Source organism: Chlamydotis macqueenii, chromosome 22 (assembly GCF_036417535.1).
Source record: "Chlamydotis macqueenii isolate bChlMac1 chromosome 22, bChlMac1.mat, whole genome shotgun sequence".
NCBI lineage: Eukaryota > Metazoa > Chordata > Aves > Otidiformes > Otididae > Chlamydotis > Chlamydotis macqueenii.
The window spans coordinates 532,601-541,595 of NC_141577.1; the positions used below are offsets into that span (position 1 = coordinate 532,601).

The window sequence follows — 8,995 nt, forward strand, 5'->3', positions numbered from 1 at the left end:
GGTGTCTCGGACGCGTGAATCGTGTCTGCAGGGACGTCCGCTGCGAGAAACCACAGGCAGGGTCTGGGCTGTGCATGTGTTTCAGGCTGGAAAGGAGCAGGGCCAGCTCCAAGGAGCCGCTTTCTCAGATCTGTGGGGATTTTTGTCATCAGGAAAAAGCTCCTGGAGGGACAAGGGACATCTGCATGGGGAGGGCTGGAGCTGTGCCCCACGTCTCTGCTCGCTGCTCTGCCTGTGAACCTCTCTGGAGTGGAGGGCTGTTTTCACACCGGCAGTGCCGAATTCAGTCTGAGCCTGCCCCATCCCGAGTACTCTGCTTCAGTGGGGTTGCTTTGTTTATTATCTTACCGTTTGCTCTATTTCTGCTCTGTAGAAAACCCACTTTCTCCTCCTGAGGCCACAGCGCTGCCACCCTGCATGCCCAGCCACCCAGGGTGGCCTTCAAAAAAAAAACCACCAGAAAAATAAGTAAAATGAGCAAAGTTGTTCTCCTTAGCATGGCTGAGGCTTTTCCCTTCTTTTTTCCACTCCTTGCCCATGACCACAAGGCCAGAAGCTGGCTCTCGTTTCCGAAGCGCTGTGGAGATGCTCGGGTGACGCTGTGCTACGGGGCCACAGCAAAATCCTGCTCCACCAGCCACAGCGCCGGGCTGCCGCGGCTCCGCTTGGCACGATGCAAACCGAAGGCTGCTGGCACTGCTTCGCTCCTGCAAATAATAATTAGGGCAACGAGCGCGTCCTCTGTGCCGCAGCATCCAGGCGGGAGAGGCGGAAATGGCCCTCGGCAAGTTTTTGGGGAGGGTTTTGAAGCGGCGGCGGAGAGCAGGGTTTGGTCCAGGTGTTAGACGCTGTCGCTGCGTTTCGGCTGAGAATATCCTCTGTGGTTTGTTTGAGGGCTGAGGGATGCAAACGAGCTCTTGCTGTAGTTTGTTTATTTGTTTAGAGCCACGATCTGCCTTTTTTTGACTTCTAATTTGGACTCCTCTGAGCAGCCTCATTTGTTTAGATGGTCCATCTGTAGCAGGGCTTGAGGAAAAAAAAAAAAACAACAAAAACCCACGTTTTTCTGCAATGTTTTTCCTAGGCGCTGAGATCGCCCGTTGAAGCCGTCAGCTCCTGCAGGCTCGGTGCCTGGCAAGTCCCGTCCGGGGAGGACAGAGGCTGCGGCAGCTCCTCCGTCATCAGCCCTGGCACCTCGGGACGTGGTGTCGGCTGTGAGTGTCTGGGACGCTTCGAAAAGCGACACAAAAGCGCAGGGTCCCTGCAGCACACGCAGGCGGTTCCACCAGCACCTCTCTGGGGCAGTGGCAATAGGAGCATCATTAAGACCCCTCATCAGTCACAGCCAAAGTCCCCACAGCAGCCCCTATCGACCACCCCGCATCCTTGTGCCCCTCTAGCCTTGGTCTATGGGACTGCCAAGCCATGACATCCACAGGAGCAGTCCTGAAGCCTTTCCCATTGCTGACGTGCTGGTGGTAACATCAGAGAGGGGTTTCCTAGCCAACTGGAGTAAGCCATGGCGATGCTCAACTCGGCCTCTCTGCAGGAGAGACCTCCTTTGCTGCAGGACCTCGGAAGCATCACCTTGGATTGCAAGTCAAAAATCCCTGCACTGAGTCGGGGACAGGGGAGAAGGCTCCGTTTTTCTGTTTTCTTAATAGTTTGTTTGTAGACTCGATGAAAATGGCTGTGTCATTAGAAACCACAGGTTCCCCACTGTTGACATCTCCGTTAATGAAGAAATCATTTCTATTTGCAGGTCAAGAGCTGTGGTTTGCAACCAGTTACGATAATGAAGACTGTGGCATGCCCAGCCTCAGCTGGCTCCGCGCCAGTGCCCGTGGAGAATTTGACCCACGCCACTGAGTGCTTTCCCCAGTTAAATGGTGCGGCGGCGGGACCAGCGCTTCCCCGTTACCTCCCAGCAGGAAGGCTGTAGGTCACAGCCAGGTTTCTCGTGGCGCCTGAGACCCCCGATGCATCCCGAGCCACGTGGGATGGTTTTGTGGCTGGTGGCTGGCAGGGAGCAGCCGTCCCCATCCTGGCCGCAGTCCTCAGCGTGCCGTCAATGGAAGGAGCTCCCAGGTAGGTTGGACCAAGGAAACAGTGCAGTAATGCTGCAAAATCAGCTTTTGAAGGGTTTCCCTGGGGTTTGGCGGCTGGGAGGTGGATGGGGAGGAGTGTGGGCAGTGCTGCACAGCTCTGCTCATCCCTCGGTGCCAGGGCTCTGCCACGGCCCCGGCACTGCTCTTGCTACTGCCCGCATGGCAGAGTGGGGACGCCTGTGCTGGCTGTGGCCCTGGGCATTCCTCCACAGCTGGGCTCAGCAAGAGATTTCCTTTAAACCATTCCGTCCATCCTGCATGTGCTGGTGGCACGGGGAGACCTCCATCCGCTCATCCATCCTCCGGGTGGCAATGGGAGTCAAACTGGCCCCAGCGATTTTGAAACTCCGTTCAGTCTGCTGAGGTCCTCTGTGCCTCTCACCTCATTTGCTGCTCTGGGCACGTTTGGAGGTGAAGTGGAGCACACTGGGACACGTCTGCCTCTGCGGGGTCCGGCAGGTCCTGTCCTTGCAGGCAGCCGTGGCGTGATGTTCCCCCAAACTGCGGGGTACCCACATGGGATGCAGACCAGGCCCTGGGGTTTGGAATCTTAAGATTAAACACCAGTTGCCCATTAAACATCAGCCTTGGGTGTCCCGTGGGGAGGGGTCCGGCTGGGGAAGTGGCAGCTCCTTACACGTGTGATGTCCCATCTGAGCCTGCAGATGCCGAGACCCGCCAGAGCCCGACTCCTCCTGGCCCCCTCGGCCCCCCAAGCGCTGCCTTTCCTCAGGCAGAAGCGGAGCAAAGCCTCAGCCATGCCGATGTGTTTCTTCTCCCGGTGAGTGATTTGGGACAGATCACTGGCCCCGGTGGGAAAGTTTCTTCTCACAGTGGCTCGGCACTGGGGGGGACGGCCAGGAGAAATCTGGAGGGAGGCGATGGCTTTCTATCTCATATCAGAGAATATAATTATGCACTTTCCACCTCTGTTTCTTAACACAAAGGAGGAATGTGCAGTTATGTGATCACAGTTTGCTGCAGTGAATTATTTAGTTGATCTGTCCCGGAGCATGTTGTTGAGGCTAATGTTGCTTGTACTAATGTAGGAAATCATTAAAGATCAATAAAGAAATCATTAGCAGTGTGACGCCCTTACCGAGCTGCCTGAGCTACAGATACACCACTTAATCCGGCCATAAAAACAGCACCATGAGCTCATTTTAATGGGTGTCAGCAAGATTGATTGGCTGGGGGCAAAGGTTATAACAGCAATTTGGGAGCAGGACCGCTAATGCACTTGTAACTCTTTGGTACACTTTAATGCAAGTTAAACAGAAAATGCCCTAGAAACCGCATAGAGTCCTCTTGTGCAGACGGTTTAAAAGACTTCCAATGTAATGCAAGATTTAGGAATAGAAATAGCACGACAGAGCAGATAGATGTGACTTAGTCAAAGCAAAACAAGCCGTAACGCCGCTCAATACCGACGACTCCAAGCAGCCTCTAGCGGGGCTGAAGCCACCGGGGACACGGGGCCGGGATTTGGGTTCGGTCCCCGATTCAGTCATCCCTTTCGCAGCTGCGATGGGGCTTTGCTTGGTTTACCTGCTGCTTCGGAGGGATGTTGTGGAGCGCTCAGCTTTAAAGGCGTTTGCTACCCTGCAAGTGCTGTGAGCACCCAGGAGATGCCTGAATTTTTGCTGTGCTTTTACAGCTTTTTCCTTTTCCCAGATGCACATCGGGCTGTGGGATGACCTTGGGCAATTGCCTGCCAGCGCCTCAGTTTCCTCATCTGTGAAATGGGCTCAGCAACGCTTTGCATGGGTCATGCTGCTGAGCGGTGTCACCCGCGTGTCCCTTCACAGCGCTGGGGAACGGAGCTGGAGGTTGTCCAGCCACTGATGCTGATGTTCCCCTGGCACTGAGATGTTTCCTGCACAGGGCTTTCTCCCTCTTGTCAATGCTGAAGAAATAGTGAAGACTCAGGAAAAGCCGTATTTACATAACGAGGCCACGTCTCCCTACAATCCTGACAAAGGGCATTGGATTGAGTAGACAAATCCCACCACCAAGGAGGGGAAATTGTGTGGTACCAGAAGCACACTAAAGCAATTAGTGGGCAGTGTTACCAGGCTCCACCGTTAAATTCTGTGGTCACTCACATTTAATGAAACCCCATCCCAACAAAGACACATCAGCTGTGACCTCCTCATACTTCACGTTGGCCGCAGGCACACCACAGCGGTATCAAGAGTGATTCGAGGCATTAGGAAAATTACTTATTGCAGGAGAGCTCCTAATGAAAAAGCACAACCCAACTGACCAAACTTTAGCAAGGCTGAAATAATGGAAGTGTGGTTTTTCTTTCCTCGCTCGTCAGGTTTAAATTACTGGTATAGGGATAAATTCTCCTCTTAATTAGTCTTTTCGTTAGAGGTTTCTTCCTTCAGGGTGAGCGGCTGCCTTGGGAGGTTTTGCCCCCGTCCAGGATGCACTGGGACAAGTTTGGGTTTGGTTTGGGTTTGTTTTCACATCACAGCGAGTGCTCACGTGCTGCGGCTCGGTTTCCATCACGGAAGAGTTTGTTCCCTTCCCTGCCCTAAAACACATCACAAAACCCCCTCTATTCTCATAAATCCTCTTTCTTAAGAAAACCGAAATATCAGAGCTGTGTAACAAGTTGAGCATCAGTTTGCACTGAATTCACTCAGCTGAAATTTATGGGATTATTCCCAGGAAAGAGAAAAGCTGAGCCTGTTGCCTATCCAAATTTCCCTTCCTGACTGTTTCTTCTTAAGCTGCTGCTCTCGAACACGCTGGGACTGTGCGTGTGGCCGCTGCTGCTCTGCCTGCTGCTCGGGAAGGCTCTTGGCTTTGCAAATGCTGGTTGTGATCCAACTTTAATCCCAAAATCTGAGCCTGGCTGGGTCGTTTTCCAGGACGGCGCGCACCCACACCAAGGGAAATGTTGCGTTTTGCGTAGGGTTGGCTTCACCCTTGGCAGCATCCCTGAGATGGGCACAAGCACCGAATTACTTGTAGGTCAAAATAACAGCGTAGGGGCGTGGCAAGCCATGGGCTCATTCAAAAAGTTTGTTGTTTTGTGGTGGGGCAGAGAAGGCTGGTCTTTCCCCGGAAAAAAATGCTTCCAGTTAGATCGGAAGCGAGACATTTATTTCAGATTTAAACCAAGCAAGAGCACCAGGCTGCTCCAGACCACGGCGCTGCTGTGAAATGGCCGCGTTAGGGAAACGGGCGCTGCCGGAGAGCGGCTGCCCCGTGGGGTTTGTCCGTGAAGATGGCGGGTGAGGAAGGCTGGGGTTTTGCTCCATCCCATCTCACCGCTCACTGCTGCGGCACCCGGCGGGGATGTTGCTGCTGAGTTCATGGCTGCAGTCTTTGGAGAAGCCCATGGGCTTCTCTCCATCTTCCCTGCCCAGAGACCCACTGGTTGCTGAGGAAAAGCTGGAAAAACTTGAGAATTGGTCAAATTGCCCAGTAGCCAAAACCTTGGGAAGGTGTTTTTTGGCGGCACGGCACACACCGTTTACAGGAGCCTTCCGCAATCCCTTCTGCCTGGTTGGTGACTACCACCAGTGTTTGCCGAGCCATATTTTAAAGCATTGAATGTTTAATTATAAATGGCATAATAATCCATTGCTAATGAAGTACAGAGCCCTGCGGATGCAGCGGATGCAGCTTGTGTTAGCTGCTGCTTGCTCCTGATGACTTAATAAAACACTCGTTATTGACTGCCAGCCGGGATAAAGGTTAGATCCTTGTTTAATAAGTAATTTCTAATGAAAAGTTTCAGGCTGGTAATCAAGGAAATGCATTGGCCGCGGTTGCAAGTGTTTATGGGGTTCTTGGTGAATTATTCCTACAGTGTTTGTGTGCTGCTGCGGCTGCAGCCATCGCTCAGGGTCGGGTCAGGCTGGCTGCTTGTGCCGAGAGGAAAAACCTCCTCGCCCCGCGATCCGCATCGCCCCACTGCGAATCCATCCCAAGAGAGGGGACGGGGACGGGGACGGCCAAGGCTGTGGCCTGGTGCCTAGTGCCAGGGCTCTGCCGTGCTTTGGGCTGAGAGAGCTGCGGTTTTGTCCTTGCTGCGACGGCATGGCCGGCCCCGGCGAGGCTGGGGGGCTGGCACCTCGAGCGCCCTGTCCTCTGAAAGCTCCAGGGATGGGGATGCAGCACCGGGATGCCCGTAGGGAGCAGGTGAAGGAGTGGAGAGCCCAGGTTTGGCCTGCCTCGGTTTTAGAAACCATCAAAACCTATTATTTTGCTTTGCTTTAGGTTTTTGTTGTTGTTGACTTGTTGTTTTGAGTGGTGATTTGTTTGGGGTTTTTTTAGTGATTTTTTTTTTTTTCCTTTTGCTTTTTCCTGCAAAGCCAGTGCTGATTTGGGGTGTGTTCCTCTCTTTCTGCATCCAGGTCAGCCCAACACCCCACACCTGTGATCTTGGGGCTCAGCGATGATTGGGAGAGGCCACCCCAAGTGCCACAGGGGTCCGGCACCACGTCCCCTGGGCCGGCAAGGACGAAGCAGTGGGCTGGCATCCCCCTCCCTGCAAGCACTGCCCCACAGCGTCCGCTGGGGAGGAAAGAAGCAGAGTGCTGAGAGACGGTAGTTCAGCATAAATCCTCGCTAGAAGGAAAAATCCCCGGTGGGGTTTGCAATACTGGCTGTTCTTCAAGCCCCAGAGAGCTGCAGGTGGAGGGGGGGTCACTGGAAGCCACGTCTCCTTCCGTCCCGCTGCCCCCCGGCAGCATCCTCTCCCACGCCGTCGCCCCGGCGCGCTGGGGGCTGCCAACCGCCACCGGCCACTTCCCCAGCGTGGCGCAGACTTCTGCTCGCGGAGCGCGGCCGGGCTGCGTGAGGCCTTGCGCCGGAAGCTGCTGCGCGTCGTGTTGTGTCTGCTGCATCGCTGGGCGGGGGGGGGAAGGCAATTTCGTGATTTCCTGCAGCAGCTCTGTCTGCTGAGGAGTGCAGGGGAAAAACACCTTCCTCTGCTTCCTCCCGGCCGCAGGGACGGCGGTGACAGCGTGGGGGGCACAGCTCTGGGGTCCTGCGTGCAGCCTGGCGCCATGCTGGGGGGCTCCCCCACCCCCTTCACCCCAGAGCAAAGCCCCCAGCGGTTTTGGGGTAGCGATGGTGGTGCAAAGCCGTACCCAGGTGGCTCTGGTTCTCCTCACCCCTGAGGGATGCCTGGAGCGAGGACGGGGGCCATTTTCAGCTATTTTCTGTTGTGGGGATGGTGTCTGGGGGGGTGGGTGCCAGCCCCCGCCCCAGGCTGGTTTCACATCAGTTATCTGGGTCACAGATAAGGTGACTCTTGGCCCGCGTCTTTGTGTCACCGCAGGATTCCTGTGAAGTTCAGCAGTGTCCGCAGCCGCCGGGTTTCGAATCCTTCCCAGTGGCGCAGAGCCGGGGTCGCCGTCACTCTGCCACGGTTCCCGCGTCCCCGCGCACCCCGGCCTGGCTGGGCTGCGCTTGCCAGGGGGGCTGTGCGGGTCGCGCCCCAAGGGTTGGCAGTGAGGGGTCTGGATTTCTCTGTCCCTGGCGGCACAGCCAGGGGGAAGTTGCTTCAACACTAAAAGTTGTTACTTTCTAAATTAAAACCCTCAAAAAGCCGGTGCTTGAGGTGAAGCATTTCCTCCCAAGCTCAATGCAAACCTTGCTGTATTTTTTTCCCTGTTTCTCATCCGCTGTGTTAGGTTTGGACCCTCACTATTTTCTCTCGTGGTTCTCAAAATTGCGCAGGGAAAAACTGTGTTTTGGTGTTTTGGATGGATTCTTGCACCTGGAACAGCTAGGGGACCAGCCGCAGCTCGGTGCTGGAGCCACCCATTCCCCATCACTGCCACCGGCAGCACGTCGCCACGCGTGCCCTGACCTTCCCCCCGGTACCTCCTAAAACATGAACGAAATGTGACTTTGCAATTTATTTTTCGTTTTTTTCCCCCCAGGTTGAGTCACCTGCAGAGACTGTTGCAAAATGATTCAGAGCCAATTACAAGAATTCAAAACTTCAGTCTCGGAGCGGTTTCATTTCGGGAGGAGACCCGGCGATGCCTGCGGGGAGGTGTAAGGCCCCCGGCACTGCCTGTGCCCCCGCGTGCGTCAGCAGCACTTGGTGACGTCCCCGTGACCCCACGGGTGTCTTTGCACTGACGCTGTCCCCAAAGCCACTTCCCAGCTCCGCTGCGGCTCCTCGCTGCTTGATCCTGCTGCGGGGCTCCAGAGGATCTCACATCGCACACAGGGTTGCGTTGAGAGCCAGAAATATGTATTTTTCATCCAGAAAAATGCTGCTTCAACAGCCCAAGTCGCTCCCGTGTTTATAAAGATAAACTGGGAACACATGTTGGGTTGTGCCTCAGTTTCCCTTATTGCCAAGACAGCGGCTGACGCGCTTTGAGGGAAGTATACAACGTCTAAAAGAAAAAGGCCTGTAGAAATCCTGGGTGTGCCCCCCGCTCAGCTCCCCGCGGGGCAGAGCTGCGTTTCTCCAAGGATGCTTGGGGCCCTCCTGGTTCGGGAGGTGACCCAGCACCATGCTGGTGGCCGGGACCTCCGGGGTCCCTCCCTGGGGATGGGGATGCTCGACCTCCGTGGCTGCTGGAGGTCCCAGAGCTGCCCAGGGCCCTCTCAAGGGTCCCCTCCAGGTCAGAGGAGCCCTTAGCATCTCTCCTGCCCTGCCCCATGTGATACAGTTACACATAAGAGGTTTGGGGTTTCTTTCTTCGGTTTTTTTTTTGAGGCAGAGGACAGTTTTCCTGTTTGAAGAGGGAAAAAAAAAATCCCACTTTGGAGCTTCCTCCTCTTAAAAGATCTGACCTTGATCTCCTGTGCGGGAGATAATTGTGCTGCGGGTCCTCCGAGACACCGGCAGTAATTGCCACTGCTGGGGCTGGGGTTGGCCTGGTTTTTTGGTGGTTTTG

General features: G+C 55.0%; 2 long non-coding RNA genes across 2 annotated transcripts; both read left to right on the plus strand.

Moving 5' to 3' along the window:
* The first annotated feature begins 1,090 nt into the window (after positions 1–1,090).
* LOC147598028 (uncharacterized) lies at positions 1,091–2,883 on the plus strand. The gene is made up of 3 exons (XR_015260909.1): positions 1,091–1,214; positions 1,763–2,088; positions 2,767–2,883. It is a non-coding gene; the product is annotated as an uncharacterized LOC147598028 (long non-coding RNA).
* A 3,619-nt stretch (positions 2,884–6,502) lies between these two features.
* On the plus strand, positions 6,503–8,421 carry LOC147598029 (uncharacterized). The gene is made up of 2 exons (XR_015260939.1): positions 6,503–6,677; positions 8,021–8,421. It is a non-coding gene; the product is annotated as an uncharacterized LOC147598029 (long non-coding RNA).
* The last annotated feature ends 574 nt before the right edge of the window (positions 8,422–8,995 follow it).